This window comes from Pantherophis guttatus, chromosome 1 (assembly GCF_059756535.1).
Source record: "Pantherophis guttatus breed Tessera chromosome 1, ASM5975653v1, whole genome shotgun sequence".
Lineage (NCBI taxonomy): Eukaryota > Metazoa > Chordata > Lepidosauria > Squamata > Colubridae > Pantherophis > Pantherophis guttatus.
In genome coordinates this window covers 124,612,972-124,633,884 of record NC_142063.1, presented here as the reverse complement: position 1 = coordinate 124,633,884, position 20,913 = coordinate 124,612,972, and the positions used below count along the sequence as shown (strand labels likewise).

The 20,913-nt window shown below is 40.6% G+C and overlaps 1 long non-coding RNA gene across 1 annotated transcript in view; it reads left to right on the top strand.

The window, feature by feature from the left end:
• Positions 1-14,525, top strand: part of LOC117668380 (uncharacterized) — a 44,376-nt gene extending 29,851 nt beyond the window's left edge. Inside the window, exons 2-3 of the long non-coding RNA XR_009621483.2 lie at positions 9,117-9,182; positions 14,230-14,525. This is a non-coding gene — a long non-coding RNA (uncharacterized LOC117668380). The remainder of the gene's footprint in view (positions 1-9,116; positions 9,183-14,229) is intronic.
• The last annotated feature ends 6,388 nt before the right edge of the window (positions 14,526-20,913 follow it).

Genomic DNA, 20,913 nt, shown 5'->3' with positions numbered 1-20,913 from the left:
AAATAGAATTCCGTGCCAAGCATTAAGTAAACTGAGGGCCAGTAATTTTCTGTCACAATTCCCACAAACCCTCTGGGTCTTGACACACACAAAACAGGATAGATACAAGGTGATCAGAATAATTTGTAACTTTTGTCCATTAGGATAATCTATGAGCAGATTGCTCAGCAGCAATTACCTTTATGATGTTTTATTTTAGCAATAAACAACATTCTTGGCAGCACAGTTCATTCAGAATAATGGACAGAAGAGTGGTGTAAGTGATTTCCCACAAGCTATAAAGTTTGCCTTTCCTGCAGGAACTTTTGATACTTCCCAGACTACTTGACCTTTAATTTCCCAGGGGGAAAATGTGCAGTATTTTTACTACCCAAACCTGTGCACTGAATATTTTAAATATCAATGTGCAACATCTGAACCTATATTAAGTTTATTTTTTTTAAGTTAATGGAAGGAGATTGTTTCGTAATTTCCCTTATGCAATGGCACATCATGGTAACCCATTTCAGGCATTTTATTTAAGTGAATAATCAATGCATGATGGGAAAGTAAGAACTCTGGCCCCTCTTGTTCATTTATGAAGAAGCAATGACACAAGAAGTAAACTAATTGAAGATCCGCTTAGTTCCAAGTCTGACCTGAACCACAAAGGAACTAAACAGTGCAAGGAACCTGCGTAGGAGTTTCTCCAAAAGAGGTTCAAATTTCTCACGTTCCTGTTTTTCTAAATAAAGTAACTTATTTGTCAAACTTTCAGTACTCTCTTCAGTTACACTGGTTGAATTCTTGATCACAATTGTGTTGTTTGTAATAATATGTGTAATGACTTTGCTTCCTTTAGAACAGGGGTGTCAAACTCAATTTCATTGAGGGCTGCATCAGGGTTATGTTTGATCTTGAGGGGCCAGAGTAGGCATGGCCAGTTCAACATCACTCCTGTAGGGGGTGCCTGTGGTGGGCCCAGCGCTCTGCCAGCGAAAACAGGCTCCCGAGCTTCGTTTTTGGCTGCCGTGGCTTCCTGCAACCCTCTGCCAGTAAAAGGTCTGGAGGTCTGGAGGGCCGCGTGCTTCAATGATTACTTTAGCCTGCTGAATAATTCCTCGTTTCTATTCCATCATCCAATTATGCTTTAGTTTTAATTTTATTCTTAATTCTCTACTGGTAGATTTCTCACAGCATGTACCATTCTTTATGTATTAAAGAGACATGGTGGCACAGTGGTTAGAATGCAGCACTGCAGGCTACTTCTGCTGACTCCCTGCTCCCAGGAGTTCGATTCCTTCTATTCTGACCAGCTCAAGGTTGACTCCTTAACTAGTCCAACTAGCACTTAGTCAACCAGAGTACAAGATTTAATGACACCTTCAGGACTCTAGCTTGGTGTGATGGCATCTGTTTGGGAACTAGAGGTGCAATACCAGTGGTCCTTGACTTATGACCACAATTGAGCCCAAAATATTCTTTTCCTTTCTGCAAGATGCCTTTTGATCATGTTTTCAAACACCCAGGCTGCATTTCAGTGATACATGAGAACCATGGTGTTGCAATGGTTAGAATGTAGTACTGCAGGCTACTTCTGCTGACTGCCGGCTGCCGACTGCCTGCAAATTGGCAATTCGAATCTCACCAGACTCAAGGTTGACTCAGCCTTCCATCCTTCCTTATTCGGTAAAATAAGGACCCAGATTGTTGGGGGAAATATGCTGACTCTGTAAACCACTTAGAGAGGGCTGTAAAGCACTGTGAAGAGGTACATAAGTCTCAGTGGTATTGCTATTAAAAGTAATGTCATGACTTATTGGGAAACACCAAATACCCTGAAAAAAATCTCCTTTATCTGATTAACCACATAAATGTTTCTTTTTCAGTGAATTTTGTACAGACTGAGTCAGCATGATTTGTAACTTTTCAGATATATCTCAATTTGATAATACCAATGTTTTTTCTATCATAGTGATTTTCGCTTTCAAAATGGGTTCACAGCCACCCAGTGTGGTTATTGGGTTTTCAGTATCTATCTTTAGATCTATGGCTATTGAGGTAAAGTCTGTCTTAGTCTTTAATCAGTTGCAGTTAATTTCAGCTCTTAGACCGAATTGCACACTAGTGTTGATCTTATATCAGTGGGGATTCCACTAACAAGAATTGTTTGAAGCCAGTCTCCTTTCCCATGCCTGGAATTGTTTTTTTTTTGTAATTTTGTACATTTTAGCCAAGTGGTTAGTCTTTCCACACTTGCAACATTGATGCTCATACACTGAACATTATTTCTAGGCATGCATCATACCACATTGATTATGCCCTATTTCCAAGCTTTTTTTTTGTCTGAGTGGGTTTTTGTTTTCTTTTGCTTTTGAGTTGTGTTTTTGACTTAAATAAGTCTTTCACTTGGATGATGGCCAATATTGGAGCATCATCCTTGCTTATCCTATCATTTTCAATCTTGAAGTTCCACTGCTTGATATATATCAGAAGTGTTTTCCAGCTACATGTTCACCATTCCAAGTAAATCTCCTTGCACTATTCCAATCCTGATGTACAAAGCAATATGATCTTTGATCAAAGATTCAGTCTATGCACCAGCATCATAAGATTTCCTCCTTAGTTAGTTTTTCATATTATAGGTTCTTTGACTGTCTCAAGCTCCTTTTTGTAAGCATGACTGGAAGATAAATATTTCATATGTTAAATTCTTTCATGGCCTCACTTTTTTGCCACAGGGCTTTTCCCCCTTCCTCCATGAATATAAGTGTGCAGTACAATTCAAGGGCATCTGCTCCAGACACTGTCATCAAGAGTGCTATTTTCCATTTATCCTCTTCTTCAAAGAAGCCTATTGCTCTCAGGTACAACAGAAATCTTAAGCGAAAGTCTCACCGCTGATTTAGCACATTGCATGTAAAGTTTGATTCTGCTGAACAGCCTCAGAGAATCCATTTAAAAATAAACAAATAGAAACCATCACTAATCAGATTACCCAGAAGAGGGTGCTATTTTTAAATGAACTCAAAGTATTGTTGCAATTTGCCTTCTAGGCATCTGCTGACTCTCTATGGTTTGACGGGGCATCATACTCTCTCTTTTTTTACCAAACTTTTTTTTTTTTTTTTACTAAACCAGGGCCTCATTGCTAGAGAAATTCAGCTTGACTTCTGGTCCCATAGGTTGTTTCTTTATGGCGCTGTGACATATGAGATGAATAGAGTGTCATTAATATCACCTTGGATTCAACTCTGATGGAGTTTAACATGTTACAAGGGTTCCAATGGTAACAGTCATTATATCCTGGCTTTGACAATTGCATTGCACTGTTGTCGCTGAATAGCATTGCCCTGATTTCTGGTTACTACTTGTAATAAGTGAAGTGATTAGGTTTCTCCTTTGGCTTTGCTACCTTTCAGCATGTCATCAACCAGCATGGAAAACATGCACATGTTAGCACACTACAGAACCTTGCCTGTCTTCACAAGTATCATTTATTTGTTCCTCCTCTTATTCCCTGTTTGGGCATCTCCTGCCTTAAGTGGGAATATAGAACAGCACAAATGGCCCCAGGGAGAAGGAGCTCCCAATCATGCAATTAGCTGGGCATATAGAGCTGGAGAATTGTCGCCGACTAAATAATGCAGACAACCAGGTTTTTACACCAAGGCAGAAGGAAAGGATTTCAACTGAGAAATATAGTGTAGGGTAAATGGCAAACAAACCACACACACCAAATTCAACATCTCTTATTTTTTTGGACACTGCGATGAAGAGAAATGAGGCTGCTGCAACGAAATATAAGGCTACATTTTGAATTTGTGTTAACGTGAAATCGTGAAAAATGTTCCTTCTTTCCCAGATAAAGTAGTGGAGTTCTGTTTTGTTCTCCATCTTGTTGGAAGCCCAGAGATTTACTGTCAAAGCAAAGGTGGATTGCAGTTGATGGATATGAAAGGAACACAAGAAGCAAGTGTAACGGAGAAATCAAATGATGGATGGGAGAGAGATGGCTCCAGTGTGGGCTGGCTGGCTAGCAACTGGATGAGAGGAAGGGGGCTCCCCCCCAAACACTTTTCAAATACCTCCAACCATACTTACAACAGGTCAGCTGAATTCTCCACAGTAATGGAAGGCAAAATATAATGGCTTTTATACAATTTGAGGTTGTAGTGATTTGAGAGTTCGTTCTCACACAGTCAGCAAAAAACAACCTGCCTGTTGTCAGAACAGGAGATGGATGGAAATCGGCCCTCCCATCTAGAAAAGACCCATTGTATAGCTTGAGCAGGCAAAAGAGGAGCAAACATTTGAATATTATCTCATTGATACCAGCATTGTTAGAACTCCTCTGTAATGGCTTTTTAGCTTTTGTACAATACATTCTACTTATCAGGAATTGTTGGACGTTGGTATGTCTGTTTAACCTGTTCCAAGCTAACAATGTCTGAATAAAGGGGAACTACAGGGCAGTATTGGGGTTCAGGGATTAATGAACATGGTCTAGAAAACAGATTTCTTATGTTTGTTTGGCTGGCAAGCCTGGTTGGCATTTTCAGAGGCAAAGTCGTCGGCTATGCTGACCTGAGGCAATTGAGCAGAGGCTGACTGGGATGCCTTTCTTTATAGCCAGCTGTCCTGACTTCTGATTGGCCATTAGCTGAGCTGATTTTTGATTGGTGCAGGTTGGCGAGGGCTGGTCTGTCACCAGCGGCGGACAAAATATCAGGAAGTCTGTTCTCTGAACTTCGGTCACTAAATCCTGAAGCCCAATACCGCCTACGAGATACCGTCTGTGAAAGCCTACACCAGCATAAGAGGAGAACTGTTCCCTTTATATCAACACAGCTAATGGTTATTTAAAGTTCTCATAATGGGCTGGGAACAAAATAAGTGCAAGGTCATGGCAGCAAGAGTGGAAATTAATGTTCATAGAGAAGTACAAAGGTAGCCTTGAAAAAAAAAGTATGCAAAAGCCATTACAAAAACAACAGCTTTGTCTAGGAAGACAGGAGAAGTGACGAACAAACTCAAGATTTCTCTCTTGGATATAAAAGAAAAAAAAAAAAAAAAAACCTCTGTCAGGTTTTCAAAATTCCGTCATTGTAGCCTACATGTTCTATTTCTCAATATTAGCAATTTTAAGAGATGCGGACTTCAACTCCCAGAATTCCCCACCCAGCACAAAGTTGAAATCCATACATTTTAAAGATGCTAAGGTGGGAAAATACTGGCTTATATCAGTAAAGTCCTAAAATCCTACAGTATCTACGCCCTGAACTGGCCTATTCCAAATATTGTCCTCAATTGAACTATGATTAAGGGCAAATGGAGACAGAGCTTCAGACCTATGTTTGAAGGTCTGCTTTTTAACCTATGTTTAGGTGAAAAAACAGTAGATGCATTGTCTTCCTGATAATAGCCTTATCTTGAGTCTCCTCTCTTTTCTTTATTATCTCTCCCATATGCAAAATTTTAAAATGTAAACTGCCTGGATTCTGCCAAATGACCAGCCTTTCAGTTTTCCAATCCTTCTTTATCTAATTTAAAATATTTCAGTGTTAGCAGACTATATTTTGATTTATCCAGGGAACAGGGCATGATGAACTTGGGTGTATCTTGTGGGATATTAGGCAAGATTATTATACAAAAAAATAAAAAATAAAAAAAAATGCCCAGTGCAATCAGGGAAAACTCTCCCTCTCAAACATGTAAAACAAAATGGACACAGGCTTCCCAGGTGAAAATTGAAGAAAAAGCATAATTGATTGACAAATACAATAACACACAGGATTATTTCTTATTCATAGAAAGATATCAAGATATCTTTCATTCATAGATATCAAGTGAGATTCACTTGATATCTCAGAACTAAAACAGAAATTCAATAGTAGACTCGAGGATTAGAAATATGCTGTTTGTTCCCATGTAATAAGAATCACCTATATCACCTTTTAATCTACCCATTTTATTAAAAAAACCAAAACAAATTCATTTGAAAAACTTACAAAAATCCTTCAAACTGTATATTAAGACGGTTATTCCTCCCCAAACAAAGCCTACATTTGCTTTTTTTCAGCTGGGCAAAATGCTCAGTCACATATAATTAGTGGGCTGGCATAGTACAGTGTTTTCTTTTTAGCTGGATAGCATAGCTGTTAATGTCACTGGGTGAGAGTTGGCACTTTGCTTTTACATATGGTCTGACCATGAAGCCGGAGTGAAATCTAACCTGTCCCTAAAATCAGTGCATAGACAAACACTGAAACCAGAAAAAAACATATGTCATTAATAGCAGAGCCAGCATTACGTTCTTGATACAGTAAAGTGGAAAACAGACACACGCTTGATTGTGGCAATACTGTAGAGGAATCCCTGCATTAACTTAAGAATGCCTCTAGGAGGCAGTATAGTCAGATAAATCTTGGCACAAAGGGAAGAAAAAACTTCACCTTATTCTGCAATAGGATCTTGACCGATTGCTTAACTTCTGAGGCCAATTAAAAGAGAGGCTGATCATTTAAGTTGATTTATCAATTTATGTTGATAATTAATGCCACTGGTTGTTTTTTTCCCCTAACATAGAAAAATCAGTTTGAAGCAAAGGTGATTAACTTTGTGGTAAAAAATTAGAAGAGCTGGCCCTTTTTCCACAAGTGCCACCCTCCTTAAGATTGTCAAAAGAAATTGTTTTGGTTTGGCCTAAACCCTTTTTATAGAACCTTCTTTTTCATCTCTGTCTGAAGGGTCCTTTTGCTATAAAAAACATCTCTTCAGACAGAGATGAAAAAGAAGGTAAATGAGCATAAACTGTACCCTGAATCAGCACTCCTTATCCATAAAAGGCTGTCTTTCCTATCTTCATGCGAACAATCAAAACTAAGCAGCGTCAAAACGATCAAAACGAAGAGCACCGTCAAGTCTGATTATTCTCCATTATGAAAACCTAAGAGAAAGAAACAAAGGGAGAAGGACCAAGGAATAGGAGGGATTATTGACTTACTCAAGGGGCATGGAAGGAACCCAGTTTCCAGAAAAACAAGCACAATTTCACTGAGCAAGCAAACAGAAAGAACAAGTATGAATTTAGCAGGAAAAAAAAGTCAAAAGGGACACCTGTCTCCCCATTTCCACTTCTTTTCCTCTTCCTAGTCCAGGTTAGCCCTCACTCACAGAGGCAACTCACAGACACAGAAAACAAACAAGGAGGGCTATGAAGTTAGCAGAGAAGGCATGGACTGTGAGGGAAAGTTCAGTCATGATCTGGCAAGTATGTGCAATGTTTGCACAATCTGAACTGCCAGATCATGACTGAAGCTACACTTGCTAAATGTGCAAGCTGGGGTCTTTATTGCTTCAGAAGAGAGTTTTCAGGAGAGAGCTTCTTCTCCATAGTCCATCAGGGGAGGCAAGAAGTTCACAAATGGGCAGCTGAAGCTTTCAGGAAAGGCGATGAAGCCAAGAGAACACCTCAGAACAGAAAAACTCTCTTTGACTGAGGCAAAAATTTGGAAGTGTGGACCCAAAGAAGCAAGAGAATCGGGAGAGACTCAGTAGAGTTCACTGTCTGTTATTAGGATGATGTGCTTGGTGATTTTTCTCTGCTGCCAGACCAGTCTATAATAAAGTTCCCGTCATCCCTGATTTGATAATGGATGAGAGGACTGTTCTGTATCACTGAGAAGTGCCTGGTGGGCACAAAGAGGGGAATTCCCGTCTTGCAGATGTTCCCACCAGGTTTTGAGTGCAGCACCAGCCATGATCCCAAGGCAGACGCTATGGAGTAGCTAATTATTTCAGAGAACCTGGTGGCTTTCAGAGACACTGCAGCTGAGATAACTGATTTTGACTCCTGATGGGACTAGGTTCTAGGATTAGATGACACTGCTACTACTGGCCTTCTTGCTGCACATAGCAGCTTCCCTGCCAGAGTTAGTTGAGGCTGAGTCTGGATTGGCTGTGGATTTTCCCAAACTAAAGGACCTAGGAGACTAGTTTGCCTCCTGTGAGCATTACTTTGGACGTGGCTTAGGAGTTCATGGCCACTATGGAATTGATCAGTGGTGAAATCCAAATTTTTTTACTACTGCTTCTGTGGGCATGGCTTGGTGGGTGTGGCAGGGGAAGGATACTGCAAAATCTCCATTCCCACCCCGCTCCAGGGGAAGGATACTGCAAAATCTCCATTCCCACCCCACTCTGGGGCCAGCCAGAGGTGGTATTTGCCGGTTCTCCAAACTACTCAAAATTTCCATTACCGGTTCTCCAGAATCTGTCAGAATCTGCTGGATTTCACCCTTGGATCTGATCCAGGTGTGTATGGAGCCAATTCACAGTAGTGATCAGATTTTAACTTGGTTTGTATCTCAGGGCAGTGGTGGCATGATCTGAAATGGGAAGTTATCATCATCAATTGCCTACCATGCTTGGATCACCATGGGTTAGTTCTAGAATTCTCTGCAGGCATTGCTTCTGCAGAGAAGAATCTAGTTCATCAACATCTGATGAAACTTGCTGTTTCAGAGGAAGCATGCAGCGGTTCCTGAGGTTTTGCTGCATGGTTTGGCCAAAGCTATAACTGCTGTCTGGAATGAAGAAGCATCCATGGATTGTTCCTCTGGTCTTTCTCTATGTCAGCTCCACAGGAAAGCTAAAACTACTTTTTGAGTTCAGCTATAACAGAATCTTGCAAATTTGATAGTGTTGCACCTAGTCCTCTCTTATACTCCTGTGAATTAGGAGGATATCTATCTAAGCCCTTTCCTAATATTTTCTCTTTAGCAATAGCAATAGCACTTAGACTTATATACCGCTTCACACTGCTTTACAGCCCTCTCTAAGTGGTTTACAGAGTCGGCATATTGGCCGATCTGGATCCTCATTCTACCAAGGAAGGATGGAAGGCTGAGTCAACCTTGAGCCTGGTGAGATTTGATCTGCCAAACTGCTGGCAGCTGATGATCAGCAGAAGTAGCCTGCAGTACTGCACTCTAACGACTGCGCCACTGCAACTCTTTCCTCTGAACTTAAAAAAAATGTTTGTGCCCTTTTCTCTACATAACATTTCTTGCATACTAATATCATCATGTTTATCTTCCTTACTCTCTACACACTCTTATCTTTGATTCCCTCAGGAGCTCCAGAAGATGACAGCTGAACTCTGTTGAAGGAAAACAAGGAATGAATCTGATCAAACACAGGTAGAAACCTTTCTTAAGGATTACCACATGGTGAAAAGCCTGACAAAACATAAATATTTTTGCTTTATTATATCTGCAGGCAGCCATCCAACAGCTTTGTTCAGTTGAATATCACCTCTCCTGGGAAAGAATAGACCAGAAAGCAATTGTAGGGCCATTACAAAGATTATTCTAGGCATCTGTAGGTTAAAATCACTTGGCTTCACTCTGAGTTACACTACAGTTGTGCTGGTCCCTTAGGGCACAGTCTAGCACAGTTACTTAGGAAGAGTTAGAACTTATTGAACTTGAGAAAACAGGCAGGGTCCTCAATGCCATGAGAATGGCCACCTATATATTACACATTAGTTAAGTTATTCCAAAAGGTAACATGAAATGCTTCTTCGAAGGAGGAAGTGGTAGCACAGCATTTAACAAGATTATGGTCTACCTCCTTCTCAAGAAAACTTCTTTAGATCCAACAATGTTGGGTAATTTTTTTGCAATGTATTCATGTAAGACATTGTTGTGGTCCGCCCACTGTCCGACTCCTGGCAGCGGAGTCAGACAGTGAGAGGCTGGGGAGGAACATGGGCCAATCCTGGAGTCTGGGGAATGCCCAGATGAGGGCTCTGCATTGGAGGCAGAGATGGGGCCAGGGCCATCTGGGAATTTTGTGCAGACTCCGGAGCCTCCAGAGTCGGACGGCAGAGGAACAGGAGGAGCCTCTTCCTAGTGCGCGTATGCGCAGAGCTGCCAGAAGGCAAGAACAGTTAAAACAAAAGGGATGACTCAGAAGTAAGGCCTGGAGATGATTGGCCCCTCCCATAAGGCTTAAAAGAGGGGCAAAAGCACGTGGGCCCTTTGCAGGAAAGCAACGTTGTTAATTCTGTTCCCAGTGGGCATCTATGTTTGATTCTGGCCTCCATGTGGCTTTGCCAAGTAGGTCTTTGGCAGCATGACAAAGGAGATAAATGTTGTTGATTATCCCGAAGGACTTCTCCGAAGGACTTTTTGCAACTAATTGGGACTTAGCTGTGAATGAACGTAATTCACAGCTGTTGCAATAAAAGAGGTTTTTGGGACTACTCATGTGTCTTAATGACTCGGTAAGCCTAGGTCACAACAGACATGATGCTTTCATTGTGAAAATTATCATATTGACAGCAATGAAAAAAAGCCAGCATGCAAATTACCAGAGTTTCAAAGTAGATAACCAAGAGAATGGCTATACTTTGAGGCTAGGGAATTGCTCAGGAAATGCTGAGGACAGTGTAATCATCATGAGTCAATCCTGGATCCATGACAAAGGGAAGTTTCCCAAAATCATGACTCACACTAGACAATGGTGATAGCTGGTGGTAAGATAACCATTGGTTAGCCTTTCCTTAACCAATTCCAACAATGTATTGAAAGGGCTTGTATACACAGATTAAGAAGTGCAAATTAGCATCCATCATGATTAGACCAAATGGACAAAATTGCAGTGTATTTTCTGGACATTAATGGTTTACATCTTAATTGCTTTAGAGTCCTCCTCTCAGTTTAGATCAGATTTGAAAAGCAAGCGACAATGTGTTATTGGCCTGTAGATAAAGCCCATGAAAAGAGATTGCACAAGACCACAGCTGTGTTGTTAAACAATGCTCACACATTAGTATCAATTAGAATCAAATATTGGTCGGTAGTATCAGTATTTCTATAAAAAATACCGCAGTTGATTTGGCTTTTATTTTCCACTTCAAACAATCGTTAACTATTTGGACAAGCATGATCCCAAAATAATAGGACTCTATAAATTATGAGCATGAAAAAGGTTTAGGTTCATGTTGGAAATGGGAACAACATGAACGATCCATGTACATACTTTAATACAGAGGATTTTAAAGATCAATATTAAAGTGAAATTGAAACTTTTCCTTTTAGGATTAAAGGATAATCAGTTATAAAAAGCCATGGAAGATTATTTCAGTATATGATTACTGTAGCATGATTATTGAATGTACAGAAATGGAAAGATTTGACTCAACTCACTATGGAGAATGGTTGGTGTTCCTTTCGCAAACAACTCTATATTTATGATCATGCATAGATATCATGTACTTTTTTATCAGTGCTGCAGAGAAGAGGCAAATTTCTAAACCAATAGAAGGCACCTTGATACTTTCATTATAGCAAATGTAATGAATCTGCCATAAGTATTCTATCAAACATTATGAAATTTCCTGTTATTCACTGTATATTTCTTTTAAGAAAATCTGAGTAGGCTCCGGCAATAGCAGATTAAAAAAAGAAAAGAATATGGGGAACTCAGGAAATATGAGTAACTTATAAATCCTAGGAGTTGGAAACTATGTTAAATGAGCTTTTTGATTTAATTTCCATTGTTCTTCCTTTCCCTTTTCTTTCTTCTAAAGATTTGCTGCCATACGAGTAGGAATTATGCCACTGGAAAAAAAAATAGCCCAATCAAATATTAATGCAACAAGGACAAGGTCAAGGAATCAGATCTAGGTTGAAGAGGTTAAAAATCTTAAATATTTTAAAAATTTAAAAAATCTTAAGAGATTAAAAATCACAAAGGATGAATTGATTAGTTTTGTTTTCCCACATTCTAACTAATTATCTTAAATCATTTTTTAAAAAAAATCTAGTGGTTAATATTTGCTGAATAAAGAAAATTATACTTCCATGCAAACATGAGAGAGAAAAAGAGCATGCAATGAATAACAATAAATTATTCAATCTCATTTTTGTAAGGATGTATAAATGAAAAATTAGAGAAATGAGCAATAATGTAACATTTAAAGACAAATGCAAAGTGCTTCAGTTAAAAAACAGAAATGCAAAAATATAGAACACATAGCTTGCCAAAACTATCTATGAAAAACATACTGTAATCAGATACTAATTATACATCAGTAGTATAGCATTTCTGGAAAAAAAAACATGTAGGATTGTAAATTGTATCAATAAAAAGATAGTTTCCAAGTCATGGGAAGTAATGCTTTCAACACTTTTTTTTTGCCTTGGCCAGCCCTTTTCAAGTATTGTATTTAATTCTGAACCTGAGATTTTAAAGATTGGGAAAAATTGGAATAAGTTTAGGAAGAGGCAATGAGGATAATTGGGGACTAGACAGAAAGCCCTCTGAAGAGATACTATATGGCAGTGATGGTGAACCTATGGCACACGTGCCTAAAGTGACACGTGAAGCCATGTCGCCTGGCACATGCGGCCTTGTCTGTTTGTCTTGCAGGTTTCTGGCATGATCAGCTGTCCTTTGCACGTGCGGCAGTGCCAAAAACCAGTGTGCGCATGCGCGCCGGCCAGCTGATTGTCAGGTGCGCATGTGCACCAGAACCCGGAAGTTTAGCTTTTCTGGAGCATGATCCCTTCGCACACACGGCAGTGCTGAAAACCGGCCTGCGCATGAATGCCAGCCAACTGATCGTCGGGCGTGCATGCATGCTAGAACCTGATAGTTCAGCTTTTCCGGAGCATGGCCCTGACGAGTGGGTGCATGCGCTGTTTCCGTGCGACCTTTTCGGCACTCAGTGCCGAAAAGGTTCGCCATCACTGCTATATGGGGTGAATGGGTAAGTCTCAATATTAGAGAGGAAAAGACTGAAGACAGACCATATAATACATTTTGAATACTTAAAGGAATGTCATCCAGAAAAAGGCCAAGGCTGTCTTGTCTTGTCTTGATTTTGACTTGAATTGTCTTGCCTTGTCCTACCTTACATTTTACCTTATCCTTATTATTCTAAAATATGTGGGTTCAACTGGAAACTAGACAACCATCTCTCTGAAATGTATTGCACTGAATTCTTGCACGGAATAGCAAGAATTCTTCTATGATTGAAACCGCCCCTTCCTCTATGATTCAAACATAATTGTCACCCAACTCTATTATTGTAAATATCTAGATAGCCTACATCCGTGATGGCGAGTCAATGGCACAGGTGGCACGTGGAGCCATATTGGTGGGTACGTGAGCTCAGCTCCGGCGGACATGCACGCACCAGCCAGCTGATTTTCGGGCCTTCTGGGCCCACCAGAAGTAGGGAAACAGGCTGTTTCCAGCCTCCGGAGGGCCTCCGGGTGGGTGGAGAAGGCCGTTTTCACCCTCCCCAGGGTCCTAGAGAGGCTCTGGAGCCTGGGGAGAGCAAAAAACAGGCCTACCAGGGCCACCATGCCATCGCGTGCCAGAAGCAGGGAGAGCATGGGTGGCACGCGTGCATGCGCGGGGGACAGGTCACATATAAGTATGGGTGTGGGCACACATGTGTGCGCAACCCCTCCATGCTCCCCCCACTTTTGGCACGCGATGGCAAAAAGGTTAGCCATCACTGGCCTACATGGAGACAGAGCTCCAAGAATCCAAATGATGACATCTACTGATTCCACTTTAGACATCTCCACTTCTATGGAGAAGCGAGCTAATACTTTACAATTCTTACTGAGGACCAACTCAGCTCTAAGATTGCTCAGATGACCAGATATCCTTTTCGTTGTAAGGTTGAGACAATATTCTTATCCATCACATTTATCTAGGGCAGTGACGGTTAACCTTTTCGTCGCCGAGTGCCGAAACTGGAGTGCGTATGTGCTGGAGCACGCATGCATGCAGTGGCTAGCTGCTCTTCCGGGTTCCGTCATGCGCATGTACACCAGGCAGCTGGTCCAGCACGCATGTGTGCACCGGCCAGCTGCTCTCTTATGGGTTCCATCATGTACATGCACGAAGAACAGCTGCCTGGCGCACATGCACGTGACGAAACCCGGAAGAGCAGCTGATGACAGTGCGCGTACCCACAGAGAGGGCTCTGCATGTCACCTCTGGCACGCGTGCTATAGGTTCACCATCACAGATCTAGGGTTTCAAAATGTCAATAGAGAAGTTTTCAATCATTGAATGGCCTTCCCTAATATTTGGAACATTTTGTGACATAAAACAACAGAGCAATTTACTTTTTTTTTTTCCCTAAAAAAATCTTTCATTACTCTTCTGTGGAACCCATGCAGATTAATCTGATTTTTTCTTTCTTTCTTTTTTTTAAAGGTTACAGAAAGGGAAATTGCCTACAAAGGGTCATATTAATACAAAGGATAAGAATAACCATAGGAAGTAATGGGAGCTCTGTGAACAGCCTTAGGAAATAATAGGAGCTGAGAAAAGATTACTGCCCTGAATAGGCTTCATTGAAATCAGTGGAAACTCTACAGGGAATAAATAAAGCATGGAATGGATTCTGAAAGGAAGCAGAAGGGGTCCAAAAATATTGAAATACGTTTGTGTTACTCTTGCTGCCAGATGATTTTAAATTTCCTTCCTATTAAAATGTTCTACTACAAATATCAATGTATCTTCTGTTCCGTTTCTCTTCTTCAGTAGATACCAGCCAAAGAAGCAGTTTGGTGTAGTGGTGAAGGCACAAGGCTAGGAAGACCAGGATTCTAGTCCTGCCTAAGGCACAAAGCCAGCTGGGTATCTTGGGCCAGTCACTTCCGCTCAGCCCTAGGAAGGAGGCAAGGGCAACCTACTTCAGAAAAAACCTTGCTAGGAAAACTGCAGGGACTACTTCAGGTGGTCACCTAGAATCGGACATGACTGAATGGAAGAAAATATATATATATTAGACACCCTGGAAAATGGAGACAAAGAACAAGGTGAGGCTGAAGTAAATGATCCCTGAAGTTGGAAGGGTGGGTTCTGGAATGATCTCCCTCGGAGACTGAATGTGGAATGTGAGTGATGGTAGCTGGAAAAAGAATGTGAAATGTAAATCATTCAATAGAAGTGTAATCATTCAAGATCCTGAACTAACAACTTACCTTGCAGTTCCACATTGCCATTCATTCTCAGAAGGTCCGTCTTCCAATTCTTAGTCCATTTCCCCATGCCCAGGTCTATTATTCCAACAACCTGCCTGTCATATCCTATCTTGGTTTCCTAACAGCATGTAGGATGGTTCTACTGATCACTGCAGCGTAACAATTCACATCAAGTATGTAAAAATCTATATAAAGGTTTTCTTGTTCCTGGAAGATAGGTAAGTCTGGAAGAAACTGTTTGTTCCCAGAGAATTTATGTATGTGTGTGTGTGTATGTGTAGTGTGTATACACATGCTGAATATATGCATATTTTGTATACACACACACAAACACATACACACAAAAGTGTAGATAGACAGGATATATTTATGATTTTCTAATACTTTAGCTTTCTGTGTATTGAATCCAGAATTTTATCAACCCCAAGGCATGGATCACAGCAGGAAATCAACTCTATAATAATAGAAAAACCCACTATTATTATGATTGGTTAAAGTAAAGAATCTTGCAAGTCTGATATATTTACTACCATTTTACCCACTGTCATCATCTATCAGATCACCTACATTTTAAACTGTGATAGATTTTACCATTCTAAATATTATTTTCTAAATAAGGAATCTCCACCTCTTCTCTAAGAAAATCACTATAAATCATAGAAAACCACTACCTTAAATGTAAGCTAAGGTAAAGACCCCATGCATTATGAATGAATCTGGGCCAACATTCCACATTTGTGTCAGAAATCTAGCCACATAAAAGCATTAAATTGCAGGCCATGGAGAAATTATCACCCATATTTAAGGATTCTAAAATCTCAGAAAATTTAAAACAAAACCCAAATCAAGGGATTCATATTTTATGCATTCTATATCCATCCACCAAGAGTAACACATTTTGTATTCACATAACAACTCTAAATGTCTTCTATTGCTTTGCCACATTAATTGTTCCAAATGCATGGCTCAGTTGCCACTTATATTTAATGCTTCTTGACCTCTTTTTTTAAAAAAAATTAATGCCCACTCAGCAGAACAGAAGGCATCTGCAGAGAGCTAAAAAAAAAAAAAAAAGTGAATTTAAGCAGGGATTTTTCTTGATTATTTCTTCAGTTAAAAGCTTCAGCCTTTTTTACCTAGGCAATGCTTCCTGCATATCTCTGTCAAGGTGATTTTCTTTGCTCTTTACATAAGCCAAGATTATTTTTTTCTCCTAGATTTCAATAGGGGCTGTATTCAGCCAACACACAGAGATCACCTATTGATAGGGATGGGTGGTAATTTTGAAGCCAAGGTTCAGAAATTGCTTTTTAACACCCCCCCCCACCCCCACCCCCCCGCTGAATTTTCCTTTCCTCACTCCTCTTTTCAATCATACATAACTCCCACTGTGGCTGAGGGAAAGTAACCAACTGCACCCCCTGTTATGCTGACAGATCAGATGATGGAGGTTCTTGCCTTTGCGTGGATTCTCAATTACTTGTTAGCAGTGGTGGGATTTAGCCAGTTCGCATCACTTCGGGAGAACTGGTTGTTAACTTTCTGAGCAGTTTGGTGAACTGGTTATTGGAAGAAATCATTAGTACAGAGAACCGGTTGTTAAATTATTTGAATCCCATCGCTGCTTGTTAGGCTATTTTCCTCTTCTTTGTGAAAGTAGCAGTACCTGCTAGACCATCATTGGGCCTTACAGCCTCTTTTGGCTGCCCTTCTCAGCCACCCAATAACCTCTTCACCTTGAAAGATGTGCAAGCCAACCCTTGCTTCCACATTTTAAGGAAAATAACTAAATAATTCAAGAAGTGCATTTAAATGCAGGACTGAATCCAGCTTCTTTGGTCATTTGCTTCAACTTATTTTCTCAAATAAGTGTCTCAAAAGTTGCCAGTCACTTCCTTCTCATCCCTTTCCTGTTCCACTTCCCTTTTTTAGAAATAAACAGAAGATATGTACTATAGCAATAACACTTAGACTTATATACCGCTTCACAGTGCTTTACAGCCCTAAACGGTTTACAGAGTCAGCCTGTTGCCCCCAACAATCTGGGTCTTCATTTTCCTGACCTTGGAAGGATGGAAGGCTGAGTCAACCTTGAGCCTGGTGAGATTCGAACTGCCAAATTGCAGTCAGCCAGCAGTCAGCAGAAGTAACCTGCAGTACTGCATTCTAACACTGCGCCACCATGGGTCTCATGTATCACTGAAATGCAGCCTGGGTATTTGAAAACGTGATCAAAAGACATCTTGCAGAAAGGAAAAGAAGAATCACTTTAGAAAAATCACTTGGCTGACACAAAGAAACTATACACAGGTAGTCCTTGATTCATAACACTTCGTGTCAGCATTCCAGAAAAACCCCAACTCCAAGTAAAGACGTGGAAGCAAGAATTTTCCAAAGTTTTCTTTACTAGAATAGGCAAACTGGCACATCTGGGAAAACCTGAATCTGAAAAGCCCGGGTTTTCCTTCAGTCAAAGCTCTCAAAACCATCCCCTTTCCCCCCCAGTCAGTCACATGCTCCAATCAACGTCCGCTCCATCTCAATCCAGCCTCCTGACCACTCCTTCTCCAGATGCTGGATCGTCCTGACCTTGACCGACAGGAAGAATGCTATTGTGTCTACTAAGAACCCCTCTCCTTAATCCCCCCTCCTACTTTCCCACACACAAGAAGGTGGCAGCATTGGAGTTTCCGGCCTAATATGGCTTCTAAAGCTGACACTTTGTTTAATGACTGTTCAAAGATACAATAGCACTGAAAGAGGGGCTTTATGACTGCTTTTCACACTTATGACGTAGCAGTATTTCCGTGGTCACATGATCAAAATTCAAAGGCTTGGCAACTGGTTCATACTTATGACAGTGGCAGTGTCTCGTGTGAGGGGGTCATGTGACCACCTTTTTCCACCTTCTGAGAAGTAAAGTCAATGGAGAAGCCAGATTCACTTAACAACCATATCATCAACTTAACAACTGCAGTGATTCACCTAATAACTGTGGCAAGAAAGGTTGTAAAATGGGGCAAAAGCCACTTAACAAATGTATTGCTTAGCAACAGAAATGTTGGGCTTAATTGTGATCATAAATCAAGGACTACTGGGATTGTACCTCTAGTTCCCAAACAGATGTCATCACATCAAACTAGAGTCCTGAAGGTGTCATTAAAACTTGTACTCTGGCTGGCTAAGTTCTAGTTGGACTAGTTATGGATTCCAGAACATCTTCAGAAGGAAGTCAATTACTGCAAAGGGGCAAAAGAAGATTAAATGGAGAAATGAAGGTTGGGATAATGTTACATGCAGCTAGTATTCTCTGAAAACTTCCAGTCCTGAAGATCAGTTAGTTAAATCACACCACCCTGGATACTTTCTTTCTTTTCTTTCTTTTATTAGATTTATATACCGCCCTACTCCTGAAGGACAAAACATTTAACACTTTGCTGTTTTGCACTGATAGTAAACTGGATTCTTTCACAGTTAACACTGCCTAGGATAAAACTTTGCCATGCATACCTAATTATTATTTAAATAAATTTATTTCCTAGCTATCCCTTATATGTGTGACCGTCATTAAATGTTCCAGGTAGGACATAAGAGTCAACAACTTTTATATAATATAAAAAAGGGGGTGGGGGTTATTTTATTATTTTTATTTCTCTTATATTGTATTTTTATTTCCTGTAAGCTGCCTTGAGTTGCCTGTGAGCGAGTAGAACCTCAAGTTGGTAAGGCGTTTTGCTCTGATTGTAGCTAATATCTTCTGCTTCTTTTATAAAAATATTTAGACAGCAGAGACATTTTTCTCTTCAGTCAAATATTGTCTTGCCTCTCACCAAAAGGTCTAAACTACTGCATACAGATCTTTTCTTAAGCCATGAAGCACAATTAAACAGAATCATCCTTTTGAGCTCCGCTGAAGTATTGCAAAACGTAGAGCATCTGCATTCACAAGAATGGATCGCAGTATACTTTTCATTCTTGAGTGTGGATGTTGCAGTGCTTCTCAGGGTTCTTAGAAGCATCCCCCATATTCTTCAACGTGAGATACAAAAGACAAACATAGCAGAAGTATATTTTGCAGGATACTCAACACAATTTAAACAGGAGCTAATGAAGGGACAGACACATGCTTAGTAGACTTTCTGTGGGAATTTTATTCTATGGGATATATTCTGTGGATTTTCCAAAGACTCAAATTATATGAGAAGGATCAGGGAAACAAATGACATGGAGATGATGATGCATTAGATTTAAAGAAGACAGGATTTGCACGATTTGAAACATTATGATTAACTATCAATCATTACCTATCAGCATGTCCTACCTTACAGGATAGGTGACAGACAGAGGTGTCTGTTACCATGAACTTCCAGAAGAAAGGTAGGTGCCTTCAGCTTCGTGCCTATGCAAGCAAAGCGTGATCGGAGCTGCCGTCTCTCTATAAATACTGGTGGGGAGGTGTGGGGTGCTGGCTTTGTTTCTGTGAGTGGGTTGGTTGCCTGTGTTGTTATATCTTGATTAGTTGATGGAGTTGATGTTTGCAGATTAGTCAGCTGTTTCGTAACATCCTGTGTGGGTGAGGTCCTTGATGTGTGCCCATTAGTCTTTTGTGTTTTAACGACCTGGGTAATGGGCTGGGTAGTTGATGTAATGAGCAGATGGCTGTGATGCCACATCCCGGGCTTTGGTTTGGCTCCGAGTTTGAGGTCTTGCCTTGTGTTCATGGCATGTGTCAGTTTGCTTTGTGTGGGGATCGGAAGGGGTGCAGCAGCTGGTGATGCTGCCGTGGTCTGGCTTCTGGATGGTGGTTGCATTTCGTCTATGGAATGGGTTTGGGTTTAAATCTGGTGAGGATGATTGGTGGTGGTGTCATGTGTTATCTTGGGTCCGGTGTTAATCTTCGTGGCTGGGACTCTTCTGTTGACTAGGGCTAGTTTCCAGATGTCCGGTAGGCAGGAGGTATCATCATGTTTATTCATGTTATGGGGGTGTTTCTCTATTTCGATGGCTTCCATGATTATTCTCTTGTTGAAGTGTTCAGTTTTGGAGATTAATTTGATTCCTTCAAAGTCAATTTCGTGTCCTGTTGTTTTAAGGTGCTGGAAAAGGGAGGAAGTTTTTTCTTCTTTTCTGATTGCGTTCTTTTGTTCTGCAATGCGTGCATTTATTCTCCTATTAGTTTGTCCAATGTATGTGGCTGGGCAGATTTTGCATGGTATTTCATAGATTCCTTGGTTTTCTAGCTGGATCTTGTCTTTGGGGTTTCTTAAGATGTTGGCTATTTTTTAGTCAATGCAGAAGGCTGTCTTGATATTGTGTTTGTGGAGAATTTTGCTGATTTTATCTGTGGTGCCTTTGATGTAAGGGAGGAGGGCAATGCCGTTGTCCTGTTCTGTGTCTCGGTTCTTGGGGGGTGTCTCCCTTTGGATTAGGTTGGTAATTGTGTTTCTTTGAAATCCGTTAGAGATTAATATATTTGTGAGAGTGTGTAATTCAGTTTTCAGGTGGTCTTTGTCAGCTAGGCGTTTGGTTCTGGAGACAAGAGTCTTGGCTACAGAGTTGATCTGTGCAGGCTGGTGATGTGATTGTGCGTTTAAGTAGCGATTGGTGTTTTTTTCTGGTAGATGGTGTGTCCTAGGGAGCCGTTGGGTTTTTTGTAGATTAGGACGTCCAGAAAAGGGAGCTGGTTGTTAGCTTCTATTTCCATAGTAAATTGTATTTTGGGGTATAGGCTGTTGAGATGTGTGAGGAAGTTGTCCAGTTTTTCCTTTCCGTGTGGCCAAATTACGAAAGTGTCATCTACATATCTAAGCCAGAGTTTGGGTTTGTGTTCAGATTTATCTAAAGTGTTGGTTTCAAAGTGTTCCATGTATAGGTTTGCGATGACGGGTGAGAGGGGTGATCCCATAGGTGC